This window comes from Eumetopias jubatus, unplaced genomic scaffold (assembly GCF_037043125.1).
Source record: "Eumetopias jubatus isolate StellerSeaLion01/CBP00866 unplaced genomic scaffold, mEumJub1_p1.0 scaffold_1, whole genome shotgun sequence".
NCBI classification, from domain to species: Eukaryota; Metazoa; Chordata; class Mammalia; order Carnivora; family Otariidae; genus Eumetopias; species Eumetopias jubatus.
Window position 1 is genome coordinate 1,800,426 of NW_028274807.1, and position 23,254 is coordinate 1,823,679.

Here is a 23,254-nt window from a genome sequence, read left to right on the forward strand (position 1 = left end):
GCACTATGCCCAGGACGCTTCATCCTGGAAGCAAAAGGTTCACACGATTCAAGAAGCTCAGTGCACTTCACAGAGACCCTAATGAGCAAACCACCTCAAGTCTAACAGGCGGTTTTTACCACCATGATCAACAACAATGAAGTGCTTTTATCCGAAACCCCACTGCACAGCCCACACCCACACAAGCACATGCACACACAAAGCTGGTTTGCCAATGTTCAGAGCAGCGTTATTCACAAACACTCCAAACGCCCAGCCCCAGTGAAGGGATAAAACAGATGTGCCGCACCCGTGCGGTGCAGTACTCGGCGGCAACTAACCGAACAAGCCACGGAGCCATTCCCCAACACGGGCGAACCCCAAAGCCCTTGTGGAATGAAGGAAGCCTGACACAGGAGACGCCACACCGCGTGATTCCATGTAAGCACAATGTCTAGAAGAGGCAAATTTGTAGACACAGAGAGGTCAGTGGTTGCCAGGGCCTGCAGGTGGGATGAAAATCAACACAAACACCAGAACATTCTGGGGGTGATGCAGGCGTGGTAATGGCTGCACAGCTCAGACATGTGTGAAAATCACTGAACTGTCCGCTTGCAGAGGGCATATCTCACGGCAGCCACTGAGCACAAAACAAAACCTCCTTACGGCACCTCCCCCACCTTTGGGCTCCTCGTGCGTCTTCCTAGAGCACCGGGCCCACGGCTGGATCACACGTGCCCCCCGCAGCACTCCCTCCCGCAACCCGCGCGACCAGGAAACACCGGTGGTCCTCGCACGCCATCGCGCACAGCCTGCCCGCTCCTGGCTCCACCACTCACTGCGGACGTCCCGCCTCGACGCCTGGGTTCACGAACAGAAGAAACCTCCCTTTCCCACAGCAAGGGCTTTTGAGAGAACCACCTGATCTCCTCAAGCACTCCTCACCTACCCTGCCGAGCCAACGGAGGGCTGCTCCACATGGGGAGTTTTAGGGGGCTGGGCGGGACAAGGGGCACCCCACACGGGCTCTCTGCTCCCCGCCCCCACCCCTCACCCCCGCATCACATCCGGCCGGTTTGGGCGATACCTGCTTTTTCTACGGAAATATCAATCCCTCACCGTTCTGTCAAAGGAAGAAAATTAAAGGAGAGGAAGCTTCATAGTAAAATGATCAACTATGTCACTCATTCATGTGCTCGTGGGTGAAAGCCCTCTACTATGTGACACAAAGAGCAAAGAGAGAAAGAACCCAAGAGTAGCAGTGAGGAGAGGTAAATGTGACCGTGATCTGCACGCGGCGATCTGCACCACAGATCCGCGGCTGGACACGGAGCCGGCAGTCCTGAGACTGGGCTCTCCCTCTCACCACTTCCAGAAAGCAGACCAAACCCGACAGGACTGATCTTCCACAGGGTTTCAGTGATGGTCAAATCTGGGTTGAACTCTATGACCCCAAATTATCCCGGCTCTCAAGTCCCATGATTCACTCCTACGAATTCCACATCGTCCTGGATTAAGATTTTCCAGCAACTCCCAAACCAGCTTCTACCTGAAGCAACAAGTCCTCAGTCCACTGCACCTGCCGCTCCCCCCCTCCCCGGGACTTTATTACATGAGGTTCTTTAAACGCTTCGGTAACTCTGAATGAAAATAAAGTTTTGCCATATTAACAACAACAAAAACGGCAACCGTCTGAAGCAGCCCGCCAACAATGCGGGGTTACGACAGCAACACACCGTCAAACCCAGCGCACATGACCGGTCAAGGGGGATCCCTCTGTCTGACTGTTATTTTGGGCAGATTCCTGTTCTGAAAACAATCGAGACTAATGAGCCTGCACTTCCACTAACTGATCTCACTGGTCGCCAGGACGGGGCAGGTGCGACCCCTCTAACCACTGCTCTGTCAGCTGCGGCCCGAGCACAGAGCCCCTGAAACCACAGCCCGTGAAGCCCCTGCACCAAGGGTCCGTGCCGTCCACGGTTCTTCAGCGGCGAGCGCCTCGCACAGCACGCACGGCTCCCCTTCTCTCCGTGGGGACACCCCCTCCCTGAGGTAGAAGCCCTGCCCGGTGCGGCGGGAGCTCGGGTAAGAAGCAGGCTGCACGAAGCCTTGCCTCCACAGAGAGGAACCTGCGAAAGTAGGCGCCTGGCAGAACCCATTCACCGAAAGAGAAGACAAGGAGATGAAGGAGCCGCAGGTGCGGGGTGAGGACGGGAGCGTGGGCAGAGGGGAACCTGGTATCACGACCCACTCAGCCTCGCGCAGATGATAAGAAGCTACCTTACGTCCTTGAGTGAATGCCTCTTCTCCAGAAAACCAACTCGCGGGGAGTCAGAGAACCAGTGCATCCCGTCAGCAGCCGAAACAGGAAGAGAAGCCGATCTATACGCGCTGCCCGCACACAAAGGCACAGACTACGGTGCACCTCCCAAACCTACCGCCTCCATTTCTAACTCTATAGTGTTACAAGAGAGGGCTAATTAAATATCACCTGCTACGGAATTATCTTTAGTCAGCTGTGATGAGCTTTAGACTTTCACACCTGGAAAAACAATCCTTGCTCAATTTAATGCCTGACAACCAACATACACTAGTCCCCTAAGGCGAAGAACATGGAGAAGGGCCCGTCTGGAGTCCCCTGGAGCCAGAACCCATGACTGCACCCCCAGATCCTCCCTTCCCACACCTCGCCTCCTTCAGCAGGGCTGAGGTGACAGGACACTCTGTGCCAGGTGCGAGCCTCTGGTGGGTCCTAGCAGCCGAGAAGGGACAAGGCATTGCCTACTTTCGACACAGGACTGCACACAGGTTCCAGGACAAATATTTGTGCAACTGCTGACTGAGTGACCCTTGAAACACTTAGACTCCTGCATACAACAGTCTTCCAGAAGTGGAACAAAGCTTGGAAATCACCCACCCGGCCGGCCTTGTTTTACCCTCGGGGAACCTGCGGCAGGATGCTGAAGGGAACGGCCCCCAAGTTCAGAGGCTGGGCAGGGATTGGACACCCAGCTTCCTAAATTCCAGCACACTCTCTTGCTTCCTCTCTTCCTCCTCCACCGAGCACCGTGCCAGCCACCTTCTCTCCAGGTTGTCGATCCTTGAAGCCTCCACCGTTGAATCTGGTATGTTCCATTTTACTTGGCTGCTTTTCCGAAACCTCCCAGAATTCCTCACGTTCTCATTTTTGTCCCAATGTAGTGATAACCATTACGTCTCTAACTGTTAGCATGCAGGAGAACATGTCTCAGCTGTGCGTCGCCCTAAGGGGTTCAAATGGTGGCAGCAGGACACAGCCGCTCTTGTAGGCTGAGGACTCCCTGTTTTCAACAGACTAAATTACGATATTGTACTTCAGGGTTTTACAACAACTTTGAATGTTTTGTAAATGTTTCTCCTCTACAAAGAAAAGCACAAAAATCTGGAGATAACACAGACATACGGGGCATAAATAGACGACTGATTCACCAAGTACGGCAGGAGCAGGGGAGGGGTGCTGGGGGGCTCTGCCATTTACCACCTGCACAGGAAGTAAGAAAACATTAGTCACTGTTGCACAGACCCTGATGACCGCCCGCTCTCGGCCACGTGCCGCTCTGAGCCCCGAAGATGGAGGCAGAGCAAGAGCCCTTCCTCCCTGAGGTTTCCGCTTGCTCACTCGCTCGCTCGCTCGGAGGGCAGCCTGATGGGAGGCAGAGGGGAGTGGGTACAGAGAGTCAGAGAAACAGAAGGGACAGCAGGACACACGGTGGGTGAGGAGGTGAGGGTGCCGTGGGGTGAAGCCCAGAGATGGCTGGGGGCAAGGCCCCAGGGCTGGAGGAGGGACGGGGGTACGGCAGACCCCTGGGAGGGCTCTGAGATGGGGGAAGTGGCAGGGCTCTGGGCAGGAGACGGATGGATCCATCCTCCCCACCGAAGGCCGTGACCCGGCTACGGGTCAGGAACAGGCGGAAGGAGACCTGGGGGGTAGGATACTGAGGGAGGCAGGCAGGAGTGTCCGGAGCAGTCCGAGGCTGATGATGGTGCCACATAAGGAAGAGCTCCTCAGAGCTGCACGAGCAGCAGGCCAGATTAAACTGCCTCCACCAGGCCTGACACACAGTAAGAGCTTCCTGAATGTTAGCCAAATGTTACCCAGCTTTCCCAGAACGTACTGAACCGAACCTCTTAACATCTGATCCCCATCTGAAAAATGGGTGTATGCCCCGGAGGAATAACTGACTGAAGTACAAGGACTCCTAGTTCCTGCCAGTTCTGCCACACAAAGCTGGTTTGGGGGGAGAGGGAGAGGGGCAGAGGGAGAGAGAGAATCTCAGGCAGACTCCCTGCTGAGCACATAGCCCAAGGCAGGGCTGGATCCCATGACCCCGAAACCATGATGACCCCGAGACCATGCCTCGAGCCGAAACCAAGAGTCGGATGCCCAGCCGACTGAGTTACCCAGGCGCCCCTGCTGCGCCTGTCTGTGTCTTACAAACATTATGGTATACACGTTCCAGATCTCACACTCACGTATGCTCACATTCGGCACGTGACACACCAAGGGACAAGTGATTTGCAGATTCAAAGAGAGTCTAATGTAAAGTGATGCCCGTAACTGAAGGATCTTCATCTCAGGTCCTTCTGAGCATCATCACAACTCAAAGAGTTCTAAGGGCCCTTCCTGACACCTCCTGTTTCCTCAGCCCCTAGGCTCCATCGCTGCTCAGCCTGGCACCCCATCACCCCCAGCCTCGAACTCTGCATGCACAGCTCACCTCTGCCGCAGTCTCCATCAACGACGGACCCCCAGCTGCTCCAACAAGCAGGGTTCCGGCAGGTGTCCCTTCCACTGGGAATGTCCTTGTCCCCCCTCTGGGCAGGAAGAGCCCGTCTCCCCTGAACGTCAGTTGGGCATCCCTGTTAAGAGAGGCCCGACCTGCCCAGCAGGGCTCGGGGAGGAGCCGCCCTCTGACGCCATCTCCCTCAGCCCTTGTCTCCTCAGAGTCCCCTCCAGACAAAGGAGCTTTGCGGCAGCGCGTCCGCCCTGGTGGCTGGCTTAGTCTCCCCGCTGGAATGTTGGCCCGGGGAGGCAGAGGCCTTCTCCTTCAGAGTGCGTCCTTCCATGATGACTCACACAGAACCTGTCACTGCGGGAAAGAGTGCCCAGAGCAGTGGAAACCAGTTTTCCCCTGGCACAGACCACGGGCACACGCAGGGAGTCGGTGAAGGCTTCTTCACACTTCAGCCCATTGGTGGAACTACTGAGACGGAGACTTCAAGGCTCCGAACCCACCGCAGACAACCCAAACCAGCGAGGAGAGGTCGTACCGCCTGAACAGGCAGCCTTCAGCAAGCGCTGCTACCCCGGGGGCCACCAAGCGTCACTGGGCCGGAGGCAACACCCGTCCCCCCAGGGCTGGGGGAGCCGTCCTAGATGCAAAGCTGCCATCCTTCTGGATAGCTTAAGACAAATGAAGCACAAAGCAGGAGGCCAATCTTGCTAGTCCTCAAGAACAGTACCAACTTCAGTGAGGAAAGGTGCCAACGTCTAGTTAAGTTAATGACACTTTTAGAGATAAGAGAACTATTTTGATAAAGTAAAATGCCATTTCCACATGTATCTTTCTATAAGGATGCCCCAAGGCATGTCTAACACCAGGAGCTAATAAGAAACTGGATCCTAAGTCCTAGGGCACAATCCCCAAGTTTCTGGGACTGAGCACAAAATTCTAGTTCATTTTATATCTTCCTTTCAAAAGGGCAGCATGTCTTTTAGAAATATTCGTGAAGTAAGTCAAGGTTCCCACACACAGAGCTCCTGCTCCTCCAGCCCTGCCTCGCACCTTCTCAAGGACTTGGCTCCTGCAATTACCCTTTGCCCAGCACAGTACAAAGTGGTCCTCCTCACTGGATCGCTCTTACTAACCCATAAACACACCGTCATCATTTCCATTTAAAAAATAAAAGTCATCCCCGGAGCCCATGACCCCTCCAGCTGCTGGCCCACACTCTGGAGGACCCTCCATATGTGACACTCCCTCAGCGCCCTTGGCCACCGCATGGCCCACTCCCTCAGCCTAGATCCCGGGCCACCAGACCCCTCTGGTTTCCTCCTCCAACAGACCCCTTTACAGAGGGTATTGCCGACCTTCCTCCTCCCGTGGACCCCTTACCGGAAGACCCCAGACTCCACCCTGTCTATACCCACCACACAGCCTATGGTTTCAAACACCAGCAACAGCCAATGACTCCCAAATTTACATATTTGGCCCCAACCTCTTCTTGAGCCCAACCTTGAATTTCCACTTGTATCCAAACATCTCCACTTGGATGACTAATCACAAAAATAACAAGAAAAGTAAACCCTCTTTAGTACTGTTAGAGGTACTATTTTAGGCACTTTACGTTAGCTCCGTTTATTGACCCAACAACCGTAGGATAAAGGTTGCCACTGCTCTTCCTAATTTATGGATCAGAAAACTGAAGCAGAGGAAGATTAAACAGCTCGAGATCACACATCTGAAATGCGGCGACAGAGATCTACGCAGCGGCACGCTCCAGGCCCAGTCTGTGGGCGGACCTGCTGGGGCCCCACAGGGCCAGTCCCCAGCGCCTGCTCTCTGCCCCACACACTCACGCTTCCCCAGCTCCTCCATCTCATCGCCAGCGCCAGCCAGCAGCCCTGGGATCGTTCTGGGATGTTCCAATCCCGGCAGTCTTGCCTACAAAACATGCCCCAGTTCACCGGTCCTCAGGCATGCGTCTTCCCACGTCTGAATACTCCGAAATCGGAGGTGCCCCGCATGGGTGGTGTCCCACGATGACAGGAGACAGGACAACATAGCCCATCAACAGGTCGGTCAACAAAGGACCGGAAACCTTTCCTTGGCACCCGCCAATAAGATCAAGAAAGCACCCAAACGGCCAGAGCAGGCATCAGCTGCTGGGAAGACGCCCCCAGATAGCAGGGATGAGGTCCCCAGGAGAGCCGGCACCGGGAACAGTGGAGGGGCAGCTCGGAGCACATCAATGCTCAAAGGCTGACTGGGAAGAATCAGATTTTAAACGGAAAGAAATTTTACAATTACTGTATTTTATTTCACTTCTGTTGTCCTTTTTTTTTGGAAGGCACAATGGTATGATTTTAAAAGTCTATGCTTCAAGTCCAAGAGCACTTTGAATGGGTAGAAGTGAGGCCTAAGTGGTACGAAGGCACCATATCCCAGTGTAACTGGCAACGTTTTCCCGCTAATAGTACAGAGCCTGACAGATAGCCTGCCGGATCCAATGTCACCGCCTGTGCCCTGGCCCCGAGCCCATGGTGATCGAGCCACGTGCCCTTGCGGCGCACCCCCTGCCTGCAGCAGGGATGGTAGGAAGAGCCCCTGCAGTCCAGGGGCTCAGGGCAGTCCTGGCTTTGCCCCTTACGTGTGCCCTCACTGGAACATGGGAAGACACGTAACAGGGCCCACCTTTTGGACTCTGCCGAGATTTAAGTCAATAGATGGAAGGTGCTCCAGAAGCCTGGCTTGTCCCGCTAACGCTGAGGTCACCTAGGAAGGATGGGAGGGAGGAGCCTGCCTTCTGAAGGCTCCCCATCACACTGTGATGACAATCCAAATTCCTTAGGGCAGCCTCAGCCCTCCAGCCTCCCTCCCTCTCACTGGCCCCCCCACGCTTCCAAGCACAGGGCAAGGAAGCTCCTCTAGGGTTCCCCCTGCCTGCCTGGCAGTACCCAGCTCCCTCCGTCCTCTGAGCCACCACCCAGCACCCGCCCCCCCCCCCAGACACCCTCGATTTTATTTTATTTGCACTTCCTGGCACTTAACACTTCAGCTGGGGGTTACCATCCCCTCCTCCCCCATAATGTGAATCACAGGAGTGCAGGAACCACCCTTACTGTGCTCACACCCATGTCTTCAGCACCTAGAACTGTACCTGGCACAGGACGAACACCTGCTGGCGATCCTCTGGGAGAAACAAACCGACCTAAAGGCAAGCAGAACTTCCCTGCACTTCCAGTAAAAATTCCAGGTACCTCCGGGCCACCACACCCTCCCCACGCCATCTTCATTTCAACCTATCACAAAGATTCCAAACTGAAAACCAAAGTCCTTTTTCTCTGTGCACTCCCAAAGCATCTTGCACACGAGAGTGGAGGACAGCAGCAAAGCAGTGTGAATCAGAGCACCGTTTACAACGTCATAATTCGGCACTAATGGTCTGGGCCCCATAGCCGTCCAGCTCTGCGGTAAGGCCACGGGAAGACCTCTCCCGGCCACTGCATCTTTCGTGGCCACACCCCAAATGAAACACGAAAAGTCCCTCAAGGAATAAGGACATTTTAATTGCTTCAATGTACAATTTTTATTATTTTTTTTAAGTAAGACCTATACCCAATGTGAGCTCAAACTCATGACCCCAAAATCAAGAGCCACAGCTCCACTGACTGAGCGGCCAGAGGCCCCCAATGTACAATTTTTAAATGAAATTCTCATTATTTACCTTTTCTACCACATATATTATGAATATATTTTTACAGGGTTGTTTTTTTTAACACCACTGTTTCCGTCACACCAAATTATAAATTTGGAAATTCACATTTTAGAAAGCTGACACACAAAAAATTAAGTTTTTAAATAAAATTGGAACTCTCTAAGCTTTTCAGTTTCACACTAAGATTGACAATTTTTCTTAAACAAAATTTTAAAGGCTGGTAAGTATATAATTTCACCTATTAATCTCCAAAGTATACTTTCCAACCATGTCCTATTAAGTAACAGTCCTTGTTCCTAAGTTTAGAACTAAGGGATTGTGGGGACCAGTAAAACACAGTCGGTTTCACCTGCACCCACGTATAAAAACTATTCACAGCCAGCCCTGTTACAGCAAATATTAAAAACTGTATTGAAACATACGTACAACCGCGCCTGCATTCTGACCGCGGCTTGGAGATGGGACACAATCAGCTGGCCACAGAGGGGAGAGGAAATGGAGTGGAATGAGCTTTAACTCTTTGTACCTGCTGAATGCACTGTTACATTTTTACATCTATACATAAAAATGTTTATGCTATACATCTTCAAGTTTTATAACTGAAGTCACGCGTCTTAATTTTTAAGACGTAATGCCATAAAGCGATTACTACAACTGCCAGCATTTGAACTTTTCTGAACTCTCTCTTGCTCAGCACTGTACCCCCAGCCCTGTAACAGGGAGGGCCCACCACACAGCAAGCCACAGATGTATCTGTCAACTGAATTAAGTCCGCTTTACAAACCATTCACCAAATATGTTTAAAGAATTTTCTAATTCCAAAATCTGAAAGCAACTGAAATGCTTTCACAATGGGTCAATTCACAAAGGAGTGCATTTGCCTGTGAACCAAGAAGTTGTTTGCCGATGACGTTATTAGCTAATTCTCCTCTCCTTGCCTCCCAGTACTGACTTTATGAGCACACTGCACCGCGAGACACATGTGTCATCAATTTCTCAGAGCTGGACCAATTTTCTTTTCACCACTGCCCCCTGCAGAAAGGCCTCCTTTTTCCCCTTCCAACGATAGCTTCCAATTTTGAAGATGTAGCTGAATATATTCAGTCTCAGGAACCCTCAGACATCTAACAGGGCATTACTCACAGATGATGCATTTCTTTCAAAGCCCTTGTGAGTCCCCTGCCTCGCCCTCTGCCCTCTGGCAGGGTCTCCGAACCCAGCTCAGCAGGTCTCATCAAATATTTATCAAGCCCCTGTTGTGGGTGTGCACTCGGAGAGGATCTGCCCACTGGAGGAGCTGTGCAGGCGAGGACAGCTAATTCTCCTATGCAAGGTGGAGCAGTCCCACCCAGCCTGCCTTCTCCCTTCCTCCCCCGGGAAACCGTGGGCAGGCAGAGGGTAGTCTCTGCCCCAAAGAAAAGATGGTCATTAAAAGACATTTCCCAGGAACAAGACAAGACAACCCACTGTTCTAGAAAATGCAGCTCTGGTGGTACCTTCAAAGGAATAAAAATATACAGGTAAATTTAAGAGGAAACAATGAGGATTAAATCAGTATTTCTATTCCTGAAGTTACTGATCTATCATCTTAATTAGGACACTAAGTAAAGTAGCAAGTTTGATATCAAGCCACTTTTCATTATACTTGAAGAGTGGAATGCTAACCATTATGGTTTCTCTAATAAGGAAACAAAATGTCCTTATCAGAAGTAACTAGCAAAACCTGGTGGCTAAAAATATTAACTGCGAAACACACACAAGGGTGCCCGGACTCTCACAAATACCGGGGCCAGAGCACGTTTCTCGGGTCTGTAAACGCGGACTCCAACACTTTCAGCGTCCACAGCTCAATGTGACACCTTCCCTCGGACCCATCCACAACCCGGTAATTTTCCTACTGCCAATGTGAACACGTCAGAATTCACCTCGGGCCCCCAACCGCCCCAGATTGTGCCGGATCGCTCCGGACGCCCGCCACCCGCCGCCCGCCACCCGCCGCGGGAACTTCCCCGCCCCGGGCCGCCCGAGGCGCAGAGCATCCCACGCGGACACAGCGCCCTCGGGAGGGGACTCGGGGCCGTCCGGGGTGCAGCCTTATCCTGGGGGACCCAGCCTCCCCTCCTCGGGGGCGCAGCCTCATCCCAAGGGCGCACTCTCCCCTCCCCGCAGCGCAGAGCTTCCCGCGCGGACGCCGTGCCCTCCAGAAGGGGACGCGGGGCCGTCCCGGGCGCAGCCATCCCTCCCTGGGGCAGAGAGCATCGAGCAGACGCGGCACTCCTGGGGAGGAGAGGGGGCTGCCCTGGTGCAGTCTCCCGTCCCCAGGGGCTCATCTCCACTCCGGGGTGCAGCGAGAGTCCCCTTATCCCGGGGCTCAGCCTCACCCCGGGCGCAGTGTCCCTTCCACTGAGATGCAGCCTTATCCCGGGGCGCAGTCTCCCCTTCATCCCGGGACTCAGCCTACTCTCCCCGGGGCGCAGCCTCCCCTCCCAGGAGTGCAGTCTCTCCTTCATCCCAGGAGCAGTCTACCCGCCCCCAACACACACACTAGTGCAGCTTCATTCCAGGGGCGCGGCCTCCCCTTCATCCCAGGGCGCAGCACCCTCCCACCACCGGCGCAGCTTCACCCCGGGGCGCAGTGCCCCCACCAGGCGCAGCTTCATCGCGGGGAGCAGTCCACTCCCCCACCGGGCGCAGGTTCATCGCGGGGCGCAGTCCACTCCCCCACCGCGCGCAGCTTCATCGCGGGGCGCAGTCCACTCCCCCACCGCGCGCAGCTTCATCGCGGGGCGCAGTCCACTCCCCCACCGCGCGCAGCTTCACCCCGGGGCGCAGTGCACCCCCTCCACCCGGCGCAGCTTCTTCCCGGGGCGCAGTGCCCCCACCAGGCTCAGTTTCACCTCGGGGCGCAGTCCACCCCCTCCACCCGGCGCAGCTTCACCCCGGGGCGCAGTGCCCCCACCAGGCTCAGCTTCACCCCGGGGCGCAGTCCACCCCCTCCACCCGGCGCAGCTTCATCTCGGGGCGCAGTGCCCCCACCAGGCTCAGTTTCACCTCGGGGCGCAGTCCACCCCCTCCACCCGGCGCAGCTTCACCCCGGGGCGCAGTGCCCCCACCAGGCTCAGCTTCACCCCGGGGCGCAGTGCACCCCCTCCACCCGGCGCAGCTTCTTCCCGGGGCGCAGTGCCCCCACCAGGCTCAGCTTCACCCCGGGGCGCAGTCCACCCCCTCCACCCGGCGCAGCTTCACCCCGGGGCGCAGTGCCCCCACCAGGCTCAGCTTCACCCCGGGGCGCAGTGCACCCCCTCCACCCGGCGCAGCTTCTTCCCGGGGCGCAGTGCCCCCACCGGGCTCAGCTTCATCGCGGGGCGCAGCCTCCCTCTCCCGCGGCGCAGAGCATCCCGCGCAGACGCGGCGCCCCCGGGAGGAGACGCGGGGCCGTCCCGGGCACAGCCTCCCCTCCCCGGCCGGCCCGCACCCCGCCGGGCAGCCCCCCGGACACCTCCGCCCGGCAGCCCCTCGGGACCCCCGCCCCGGGCAGCACTGGGGTCCCGCTTGCGGCGCACGCCCGGCCCGGCCTCACCACCTGCTCGGCGGCGCTTACATAAACGCGGCCCCGGCGGCGGTGCCCGGCCCCGGGGTCCGAGCCCCCGCCCTCGCCTCGCCTGGCCTCCCCTCGCCTCGCCTGGCCTCGCCTCGCCTGGCCTCCCCTCGCCTCGCCTCACCTCGGCCGCGGGCCGCCCCGCTCCGCACGCCGCGCCCAGGGTCGGACCGCGAGGCCGCCCGGGCTCCACTCGGCCGCCGGCGCTGCGGCGCGCTGGCCGTGGCCTGGCGCGGCCCCGAGCGCGTCCCCGAGCACGGCCCGACCCGGCCGCCTCCGCCGCCGCCGCCGCCGCCGCCGCCGCCGCCTCAGCCTCCGCCTCAGCCTCCGCCCTCCGCCCTCGGCCCTCGGCTCCGGCTCCGCCTCCCCGCCGCCCCCGCCGCCGGCCGCGCGCACGCCGGAGGGGGGGAGGGGGCGCCGCGGCGCAGGACGTGCGCGCGCCCGCACGCCGCGCGAGCCCTCCCGCGGTCCGGGGCTGCGGGTTCGCGCGCCTCCGCCGGGGCCCTGGTGCGCGATGCGGCGCGTGCTCAGAGCAGGTGGGGTCCGGGTGGGTCCCCAGGCTCCGGAGGTGGCCCCCTGCCCCTCTGCGCAGAGCTCCCGCGGAGGTCAGAAGCAGGTCCAGCTTGTCAAAGTTAAGGTGGTGGTTGGGTGCTTGGTGGTTTGTGTACAGTAAAGGCGTTTGAAAGCTTTTTTACGGCGCGTGCAGTAAACTTACTCCTCTCTCCGTACTGACCGACTTTTCCACCACTGCACACATGACGATAAGCACGTGTAGAAATGCCACATTTCCGAAGGCCAGACTAACCGACTCCAGGCTGCGTTCTATTCAGAACAGAAAATCAACTAAGGCTTAATCAGGAAAAATCCACCGTTTGTGAACGCAGGTGCTGAGACCTGAGCAGTGAGTGCAGAGGGTGGTCCGAGCCTGGCAGGCCCGGGGCTCCTGAGCCCGCCGAGCAGGCCGAGCGCGGTGGGCACCGCGGAGGCTAGCCCCCAGAGCCAAGCTCAGCTGCTGCTTCTCACATGTCGAGCTCAGGCACCTCTCGGGACTTCCGCGCCCGCCTCCTGCAGTGTCGAAGGGGCAGGAGAAGGCGCAACCCGGTGAGGAGCCCAGTCCAGAGCCTGGTGGGCAGGAAGCGCTCCAGCCGCGCCGCTCTTCCCACTGAACATCCCCGAGCAGCGCAGTGCCCCGTAGCATGAATTAACCACAGGGAAGCGCTGCAGCAGGCCAGGTACCTGCTTCTGGCTATTCTGGAAAGGAAACACTTCCCTCTGGGGCCAGCCAGCTAACAGGCAAGCCCATCACCCAGCCTGAGGGCTAAGTGCCAGGTGCAGTGTCCAGAGGAGCACTTGTGGACAACCGAGGAAAAATCAAGACTCCCGGATGCCCTCCAGGGATTCCACCTTAATAAACAAATACATGCATGAGGACTTGAGATCTCTTTCTGTGAAACAGACTACCCCAAAACCAAGCGGCTTAATTTCTCACGATCCTGTGGCCAGTAGCTCACACAGCTCAAGTCTGCTTCATGGGGTGTGGGCTGGACCCACCCGGACGGACCACTGGCAGGGACCACAGGAGGAACCAGGCTGTGTGTCACCTGCGGTCAGCAGGCTGGCCAGGGCTGCTTCTCGTGGTGTATGACTCCCGCCTGCAGCAAGAAGGAAGGCAAAGCTCAGTGCATGGGGCATTTCCAGCCTAAAGTCCCATTGGCCAAAGTCAGAGGGCCAAGTGGGTGGGTGTGAGAGGGGCTTGTGCAGGGCAAGGTGAAGGGACGTGTGACTCACTGGAGGGCACATCTCCACAGCTGTCTTCCACAAGCAAGCCTTTGTTTGGTGCAGCCGGACTGAGACCTTCACGTTCACGCTGCTGTGGACACAGACCCAGCGAGGAGCCCGGGATTGCTGGTGGAGCCAGACTTGGGGCATTCCTCCTGACTTGGAACCATGGCACGCAGAACATGCCTCTTTATGCTGATGTGGGGAAAGCAATTTCCAGCCACTGGAGCCAAGACGTGGGACGTTACCACACCCACGCAGCACCTGTGAGGTCCAGTGCCTTGATGAGGGATCCTACAGGCTGCAGAGGAAGGCCCTTCGGCCCCCTGCTTACCGTCAGTGTCAGATGCCGGGGCGCTGGGGATGGCCCCTCAGTCTCCCCAGAGGTACTGGCAGCTGAACCACGCAGGGGCTACCACCGACAGCTCTTCAATGTGGCCCCACCCTGCCCCCCAGACACTCGGTCTGTTGTTTACCTCACTCATGCAAATTGTGAAAATAAAATATCACTTTGGTGTCCTGAAAAACAAACCTGATGCTCAAATGCTTGCCTGGGGATTCCAGCTGCCCCCACCCCCACCCATCTGCCTCAGTGACAAGGTGTTAGGTTTTCTGGAGGTGCATGGACCTGTCAGGTGCTGGGGGCACGGTCCATACAACACAGAAGGCCACCTTAGCCACTTTTCCCTCTCACTGACATGGCCACATAGCTGGATCCCACAAGCAGAATTAGAAATTACTCTGGACACCCCAGGCGCCTCCAGGACAGCACTACAGGACTTGTGACCCCGAGACCCTGGCCTCCAGCAGACTCTGGAGATAGCGTGTGACCTGGAGAGCCCACTCGGGAACCGTGGTTAGGAGAAAGGAGGTGCCCAGCCTGACCACAGTGGAGCTGCTTGCCTTCGTTCACATCCTGGGCTTCCAGAAAGACTTTCAGCCGAAGGAAGTATTCCCGGCCCACAGGCAACCACTCCTGTGTTCAGGTCCCCGGCAGAGTGGCAGCCAGAGGGCTGAACCACATGACCTGTGCGCAGAGGGGTGCTGGCGGCTCTGGGCAGCCTAGCTGGCCCGGCCCGGCTTTCTGCCCCTCCTTTCCAGGCCTCGGGCCCACCACACCTTCTGCTCACACACGGTGACCATGTGGTCCCCCGCACTGCCTCTCCGTGGTGGTCCCATTCCCGAAGTGTCCTGGGGAGGCTACGCCCTGGTCTTAGTCATGGTTGATGCAGGCTGATGATCCATGTGCCTTGAGTGTGGGTCTCAATCATTCAACTCCAAGGACAACCTTCTTGGTGTTCTTTTGAAGTCAGTTCCACCGTGGTCCCCGTGCCCAGTCATAAATGTGTCTGAGAAAATGTGTGTTTCTTTGTTTTATTTAATTCTACCCAATGTGCTCCAGAGAAGACACCCATGGGTACTTTAAAAGTAGGCTATTGATTACTTGGTTTCTAAAAAAGTCAGGAAGATAAAACTGTTAATAAGAGATAGCCAGTATACTGTGATATGTTTATTTGAGACAAAATATTTTTTTTGTCCCATGTTTATAAAAAGCATGACACTGGAATGACAAAAACCAGATGGTGCGAAGCCTTCAATCAGCTCTTCACAGGAGCAAGCACCGTGCATGGAGTCTGCCCAGCTCACAATGCACCTCTTTCCCTGGCCCCCCCCCCCCGCAACTGCCAGTGAGCCCGCCCCCGTCATGGGATGGACCCAGGGAAGCCTTGTTTGTACAGTGGTTGGAACACATGCACTCCTCCCGCTCCCCAGCTCCAGGACCAGAGGTGGAGTTCTGACTCAGTGTGACTTCACTTGGAAGCTGGGACTGGCGTGGAGACAACCCTAAGTCTGTGCCTAGACCTGCAGTGTGGAACCCCAGAGTGGTTAGAATGGCCTTCATCCTTTGCCAGGCAGGGGGAGCGGGCCCGTGGTGAGAGTTAGGCAGCAGGCAGGCAAAGACAGGGCACTGAGAACAAGCTGGAGGCCCTCGGATGCCTTGCACCGTGCATCACGTGCACTGGTGAGCACGGATGAGTAAGACTATGGATTTGCTTCGGAGTTGGGAGCAGGGCGGTGAGACAGGGTAAAGGTGGCCTGCGGGATGGCAGGGAGACAGGCCAGGGTGAGGAGCACAGGCATGGAGGGGGACAGGACCCAGACTCTGCTCCACCACACATTAGCTGAGCAACCGGCCTCTCTGAGCCTGTTCTTCATCCACAAAAGTCACCCCACCACACAGGCGCCCGTGGTGAAGACCATGGGTGCTGTAATGAAGAGCTGTGTGCGTCCCTGGAGCTGCATCCGGCCCTGCTCCAAGACATGGAGCAAGCTTCTAGAAGCCCTGGCTTTGAGCTAAGCCTTACAGATGAGTGGGCTGGTGGTGAGGGTGCCCCGAGGCAGAGGGAAGAGCATTTCCACTTGACAGGAATTCAAACAAGACAGGACTTCATCAGCCTGTCAATCAAGGGCAGCATCCTGACCGGGCTAGGCCCCGTGGATCTTCCTCCTTCAACCACCATCAGGATGGAAGGTGCAAAGACACAGATGTAGTGAAAAGAAGGGCCAGATGCACCCCAACGTTCACAGCAGCAATGTCCGCAATAGCCAAACTGTGGAAAGAGCTGAGATGCCCCTCAACAGACGAATGGATAAAGATGTGGTCCATATATACAATGGAAGATTACTCAGCCATCAGAAAGGATGAATACCCAACTTTTACATCAGCATGGATGGGACTGGAGGAGATGATGCTAAGTGAACTAAGTCAAGCAGAGAAAGTCAATTATCATATGGTTTCACTTATTTGTGGAACATAAGGAATAGCTTGGAGGACATCAGGAGAAGGAAGAAAAAATGAAGGGGGGGAATCGGAGGGAGAGATGAACCGTGAGAGACTATGGACTCTGAGAAACAAACTGAGGGTTCTAGAGGGGAGGGGGGGATGGGTGAGCCCGGTGATGGGTATTAAGGAGGGCAGGTGCTGCATGGAGCACTGGGTGTTATACGGAAACAGTGAATCGTGGATCACCACATCAATAACTAATGATGTATTGTATGGTGACTAACATAACATAATAAAATAAAATTAAAAAAAAAAAAGATGGAAGGTGCCTGGGTGGTGAACCCTGAGGCGTGAAGAGCAGCAGTGAGCGCATTAAGGCCTGTGGTCTGTTTTGTCCAGTCTACATGCTCAGAATGAATTGCACCTTTATAACAGATTGCGGGAAAGAAAGAGAGTGAGACAGACATGTATGTGGCCCATAAAGCCTAAAATATTCACCATCAGGCCATTTACAGAAGAAGTGTGCTGACTCCTGGTTGAAGCCAAGCTCCACCCGGACACTGGGAGTTTGACCGGACCCATCAAAGTGCATAAATTGTCTTGGGGAGGGAAGGAAACACAATCCAAAACCAGGGTGCCACTGGGGTGGCCATGGTGGCTCTTGAGGCTCCCAGGGCTGTGCCTGAGGCTAGTGCCCACCCAGGTGGGATGCCAGGCGCTTCCGTCAGACGGGAGCAGTGCAGGTGGAGAGTTCAGATGTTTCTGGAAGCAGACTGGGTAAGACTTGGTGGTGGATCGGGTGAAGGGATGCGGAGCAGGAAGGATCTGGCTGTAGCCCGTGCTGGAGGGGAGGGCGGCGCCATGCACTGAGATGAGGCAGAGCTGGGAAGAAGCCACAAGGGCCTTTTGTGCAGTTTGCGAGGCCTCAGAGGTCCAAGTGGTGAATACAGAGGAGAGCGCCAGGAGCCCCACAGGGAGCCTCTCCAGAAGGAAAGCTAAGTAGGTACTGCGGTGAGTCCAAACACAGCGAGAAAGACACAGAGGTTGTGCCGACTTTGAAAACTCTGGTGGGGGGCTGGGGACAGAACTGGCTAGAGAGAAAGGACACTCCCTGTCTCCAATGAGGAACCTGACGTCGTTTTGACTCTGGAACCTAAGAAGAACAGCCCCGAAGAGACGATGAACCAACCTCATCTGTAAACTAAATAAATACCCACGGACCCAGAACAAACACACGGCAAGCCCAAGTCCTAGAATAGGTAAAATGAGAACAAGGGCATTACGACCGAGCTGGGCTTACCCAGGAATATGACGTGGGCTTAACACTTAAAAATCTATCATGCCAATCCCCCATCAGGAGGTCAAAGGTGAATACCGGTAGGACCATCTCAGCGGATGCAGGGAGGCTCTCAGTAACAGCCAGCACCCCCCATGGTTGGAAACACAAACTCTCAGAAACTGGGAATAACAGGGCATTTCCTTAACCTGATAAAGGGGGCCCACAGGCTCCTAAAACAGGCATGAAACATACGGTGAAATGTGAGACACAGTCTCCTAAAATCAGGAACAAACCAAGGACACCAGCCCTTTCCACCGTTGTTCAGCATTGTGAGAGCCCGAGGACAGAGCCCCACGCAGCGGAGGGAGGCGGGTGTAGATAATCACGGGTGACATGATGACAGACGCAGAAAACAAAAAATAATCTGCAGCTAGATTATTCAATTTAATAAAATCCAGCAAGATTACTGAGTACAAAGCCAACACACACACACACACACACACACACCAATTTCTGTGCATGAGCAACAAACAACAGGTAATTTAGAAAAACAATCCCGTTTACAATTGCATACGAAAGTGTGAGTTAAAAATTAAATCTAACAGAAGAGGTGTGTGATCTTTAAGGAGGAAAAAGTATTTCTAAAAAGTTACTGAAAGAGCAAGCAAATGTAGAGACACACTATTTTAATAGATAAGAGGACCCCAGGGTCATAAATGTGTCACCTCTCCCACAAATTACCTATAGAGTCAGTCGGATTCCATAAATAGTCCAACAGGGATTTTCATGCAACCGGACTGATTCTAAAATAGATCACAGGAAGGAAGGGGAGCTAGAATCGCCAGGGCGCTCCTAAGGAAGACGAAGGGAGGGGATTTGCTCCAGCAACTGTGAAGACCACTCGCGACCGGCCCCAGGATGGACAAAATGAGCGACAAAGCAGAACAGAGTCCCCAGAGCAGACCCACTTACATTTTCACCTTCAACAGAAGAGCTACCATAGATCAGTGGGGAAAGAAATGACTTCACTACGTGATGCTGGGGCATTTTTTGTCCGTTTAGGGAAAAAATGGATTTAGGTATATTCCCACACTCTACCCGAAACTCAGCTCCAGATAAATTAAGGAGGAAAAAAAAACTTTTAAAACAGAGGTAAATATCTTTATGATCTTGGGGAGGGAAGAATGTCTTAAGGTACGAAAGGTGCCAGTCATAAAAGGTAGGATTGATAAATCTGACTCTGTTGAAATCAAGAATGCTCATTAAAAGAGGCAATAAAGTAAAAACAATGCACCCAGTAGGGAGAGGACATCTGCAAAGTGTATAATCAACAGAGGATTTGCATCCAGGACGTATAAAGAACTACAAACCCAACAGAAGAACGTAAATGACAATAAAAATGGACAAAAGGCACGAACAGAAGAGAAAGGCTGTGTGGGCAATAAGCACACGAAGAGATGCTCAGCTTCATCACTAGCAGGGAAGGTGCAGATCCTGCTCACAGTAATGCTGTTACACCCGCCACACTGGCAACACTCTGAAAGACTGACAGCATCGAGCGTTGGAGAGGATGCGGATCACCAGCGTTCTTAAACATTGCGGTGGGAGTATAATTCACAACCACTCTGGAAAACACCCGTCTCATCAGAATGAACGTTTGTGTCCCCCAGGAGCCAGCGATCTCACTCCTGAGTACGTATGCAGGAAAAATCCCTGCACACATGGTCGGAGACAGGTGACAGCAGGTGCGTCTAGGCCATGCCCACGGTAGCCCACTGTCCGTTCCCTAGGAAAGACGAAATCCATCAGGGTAAATCCACACAGCGTGCATACGCCCAGGATGGCATGACGACACAGCTGCTGGATGAGTCAACCCAGCAACAACCAACATGGGTGAATCTTGCAGATAAAATGTTCGCTGAAACACATGCTGTTCTAGAGAGCCTGAAAACAAGGAGAACCGAGCCCGAGAGGGGCTGGCAGGCGCACACACAACGTTCCTGTGTTTACCTACCATACCGCGTGTACATATATGTTATTATGTGTGCACGTGCATATATGCACACACGCGTGTGTGCACACACATGTACGCGTGTATGTACACATGACACATTTACCAGCAAGAGGGGGATAAGCACAAAGTTTCAGGAGCCGACAGCCTCCAGCAGGAAGGCCACCAGGAACAGCTTCTAGGAAGAGCATGTAGATGGACGTTACTGGAAATGGTCTCAGTCTGGGATGTGTGGTGATGCACGAGGGGTCATGGATGATGCTTTATAACTTACATGTATTTTACATATAACACTTTGGTAAATCAAGTTACATATTAAGTATATTTGATTTAATTTATTTTTTGCATATTAGGTGTATTTAAAATGAAAATTTTAATGACTTTTTTTGAGAGGGGGACAGGGGATGGGCTAGGGAGAGGGAGAGGGAGAGGGAGAGAGGGGATCTTAAGCAGGCTCAATCTCAGGACCCTGAAACCAGGACCTGAGCTGAAATCAAGAGTCAGATGCTTAACGGACGGAGCCACCCAGGCGCCCCTTCAGTGTAAATTTTAAAGGGAGAAGAAGGATGGTCAAGACGGGGGAATCAGCAGGGAGAAGTCCCTCACCAGGTATCAAGACGGATCGAGCGATAGTCTGGGCACAAGAACTAAACAGTGTGCACGGGGGAACAGAAAGATAAACCACTTGGGAAAGCAACTTGGAATTTTCATGCAAAAAGATGTACATCCCCTACAAATCCACAGTCCCTCTCCTAAGCATACACCCTAAAGAGGCTCCTACGTGTTTCCCAGGAGACCTGTCCCCGCGGTGCTCATAAACTCAGAATCGTGGCAGACGTTGCATGCCCTCCACAGAGGGAGGGGTTCCGTGAGGGTCCCATGGGACAGTGTGTGCAGAACAGTTAGTGAGGGAGATTCAGTGGTGCGATGGGGGGGTAGCAACACCACACACGATTTAGAGGATTACATAAGGTAAACTACTTTGTAAACTATAAAGGATCATCACTATTAGGAATTCATATTGCCAAATACCTCAAAATTCTTTGTGGGATAAGTTAAATATTAAAAAAATATAAAACCAACCAAAATTAGCGGCTTCACCAACTTCTTTTGAATGGTGGTAGATTTTTTTTTATAAATCAGATTCAAAACCAGTATGGCAGCTGGTAACGCACTACCCTAAAATACTGAGCTAGAACCAGTAAAAGCAGCTTTCCTTTTTTCGTTTTTGCTGAGTTATCTCTTAATTACTATGTGAAGCGGTCTTTCTGGAGACACTGAAAGGCAGTTAGGAACCGAGGCTGGGCAAGGGAGAGAGGAGGGTGTGGAAAGGGGGGGTCCAGGCCCCTCCTCCTAGGCTCCAGGCACCCTTCCAGAGAGGGCTGGAGGCTGAACAGGCACCTCATCAGAGTCTGGTTAATGACAAAGGAGATGGCTCACGTGGTTATTTAAAGCCTTCTGGGGGGGAGGGGAGGGCTTCGACTACCATACAGTGCAGCTAGAATTTATAGTGTTCAGCTAGAATTCTCAGGGCTCCAGCCGCCTGTCACGAGTTACTCCAGAATTCAGGAGCTCTGAGTGGTGCCCTGGAAAGGGACCCTCTTACGCATATTGCTCAACATCTCTGTTGAGGCATAACATGTACAGAGAAGTACCCACATCAGAAGCGTGCCGCTCGGTGCATTACCCCACAGTGCACACGTGTGAAATGTCCGCCTGGGGCAGAGGGTAGAACATTGCCTGCCACCCAGAGCCTTCTTCCCCATCTCGGCTCCCTCCAGGCTCTGCAGGGAGAACTCTGCCCTGACCGCCCACACCGTGGATCAGTCACGCCTGTGTTTATCCACATGCACGGAATCCTGCAGCGCTACGCTCTCTGGTCTTGCTTCTTTCACTGGTACCAGGTTTGTGAGATCCGCTGTCTCAGCCACACTAACTCATGCATCTTTCTTGCAACAGAGGGTCCAGAGTATTAACATTCCACAATATATTCACTCGTCCTACCGCTGACGGGTACTCCAGGTGTTCCCTATTTTTTGCTGCATGAACAATGCTTCAGTGAACGTTGTCCAGTGTGTCTTTCATGATACACACGCACCATTCCTGTCAGGTGTAAACCAAATCAAGGGCACACGTATGTCCCACCACAGCCAATTCTCCAAAGTGTCGACCCACTTTCGGTCCCCCCAGCAGTCTGGGTGCATTCCAGTTGCTCCTCGTCTTTACCGTCACGGGGCGTTAACGATCATCTTCACTTGGGCCATTCTGGAGGGTGTGATGGCAGCTCCCTGTGGTTTTCACTGATGACCGAGGTGGTTGGGTATCCATGTCCGCCCTCATTGCCCACCTGTGTATCCCTTCCCATGAAGTCGTTGCTCGGCTTTTCCCATTTATTTGTAGAAGTTCTTTGTATATTGTGAACACGAACTCTCTAGTCGCTTGTGTGCAGGTACCTTCTCCTGCTCAGCAGCTGGCCTTTCCCGAATCCTAATGGTGTCTTTTAATGAACAGTTCTTAATTTCACTGTGATCCAATGTATCAACATTTCCCCATGGTTAGTGCTTTTTGTGGCCCATTTAGAAAACCTGGACCAGCCCATAGTCATGAAGATAAGCTCCTAACCCCCGCCCCAGGGCTGATTGTTCTGATTTTCAGATTTAGAGCAACAATCCATCTGGAACCGCTGTGTCTGTATGGCGTGAGGTAGGGTCCAGATTCACTTGCTGTTGTCATCACTTGTGTTTGGCATCCAGTTGGCCCAGAGCTGTTTATTGAAAAGACTCTGCCCATTTCCCCTTTGCTTTCAGGAGCTACCTTTGCTTTCACACTGGACTCACTACTTTGTTAAGTGCTATGTCTTTTCTTGTTATCTGGCTCTCTCTCTCAAATAAATAAATAAAGTCTTTTTTAAAAATAAAAAAAATGTTCTCTCTTTTTATTTTATTATCACTGGTTTCTGGTTTATTTAGAATAGAGCTGGTTTTTATATATTGACCTTTTATCCAGGAATCTTTCTAGATGTACTTAATAATTTTAATATTTTTTGTAGGTTCTATTGGATTTTCTATATACACAGTCATTTTGTCTTTGAATATCAACTTTTTTATTTATTCCTCTCAATCATTTTATCCTGTATTGCTTTTCTCTGGCTTGCTTCTCTTGCTGGTGCTGACTGAAGTGTCAGTAGTGAACATCCTTATCTTATTCCTGACTTCAGAGGGAAAGAATTCCACATTCCATGTAATATTTGTTATAGGGACATTTTTTAAAAGATTTTATTTTATTTATTTGACAGAGAGAGACACAGTGAGAGAGGGAACACAAGCAGGGAGAGTGGCAGAG

The 23,254-nt window shown here is 53.8% G+C and overlaps 1 protein-coding gene across 3 annotated transcripts in view; it reads right to left on the reverse strand.

The window, feature by feature from the left end:
• The window catches only part of ADARB1 (adenosine deaminase RNA specific B1), a 146,217-nt gene extending 133,959 nt beyond the window's left edge, over positions 1–12,258 (reverse strand). For all 3 annotated transcript variants that reach the window (XM_028126525.2, XM_028126524.2, XM_028126528.2), the window contains exon 1: positions 12,183–12,258. The gene's annotated coding sequence lies outside the window, so the exon portion shown is untranslated. The remainder of the gene's footprint in view (positions 1–12,182) is intronic.
• Between the last annotated feature and the right edge of the window lie 10,996 nt (positions 12,259–23,254).